This window comes from Fulmarus glacialis, unplaced genomic scaffold, assembly GCF_000690835.1.
Source record: "Fulmarus glacialis isolate BGI_N327 unplaced genomic scaffold, ASM69083v1 scaffold19212, whole genome shotgun sequence".
In the NCBI taxonomy this organism is placed as follows: Eukaryota; Metazoa; Chordata; class Aves; order Procellariiformes; family Procellariidae; genus Fulmarus; species Fulmarus glacialis.
In genome coordinates, this window is record NW_009198668.1 from 13441 (window position 1) to 14075 (window position 635).

The following is a 635-nucleotide window of genomic DNA, read 5'->3' on the forward strand; positions in this document are numbered from 1 at the left end:
AAACCTGCCCCCATCTGCTCTTGACGAGTATCCCTGCGCCTTCCCATTCCTTTTTTCTTTTTTTTTTTTTTTTTAACCAGATGCTTGTTTCTCTAGGTGTTCACCAGGCATTGATCAAATTCAAAGCTCCCATGTTTATTTATTCACTTCCCTGTCCTTTCAAGACTGTGTTTATGAGATGTTTAGGTAGATCACTCTGTCCTGCAGTCATCTTTTCCCCTCTCATCGAGGCTGAGAAATGCAATGCCACCAGATATCCAGTCTGAACCTTTCTGTAGATGAAGAAAACGAGCAGGAGCAGACTCCTACCATCCTGCACTACCTTGGATCAAATGTTGCCTTTTGAACTGTGCTTCTTTTTTCTTTTTCTCCATGTGCAAAGGAAAAAGGGGGGTGTGTGTGTCTGTGTTTGGTTTTAGTTTGTTTTGGTTTTTAAATTCATGATGAAAATCAGGAGAGAAAAAAAGACAATAAGCAATAAAAGCATAAAAGACAAAATAACCAACCCCTGGGAGAAGGACTAGCATAAAACCTCTGTGACACTTACATTCTAAAGAAAGCCTCAAGAGTTTGGGCCCCACCTCCGAGGAGTTGCTCTGGTCACAGCCGGACAGAGGGTATTGGGGCAGCCCTGC

General features: G+C 42.7%; 1 protein-coding gene across 1 annotated transcript in view; it reads right to left on the reverse strand.

Annotated features, from left to right (window-relative positions):
• The window catches only part of SSUH2 (ssu-2 homolog (C. elegans)), a 13155-nt gene that overhangs the window by 11943 nt on the left and 577 nt on the right, over positions 1–635 (reverse strand). The window lies entirely within an intron of this gene.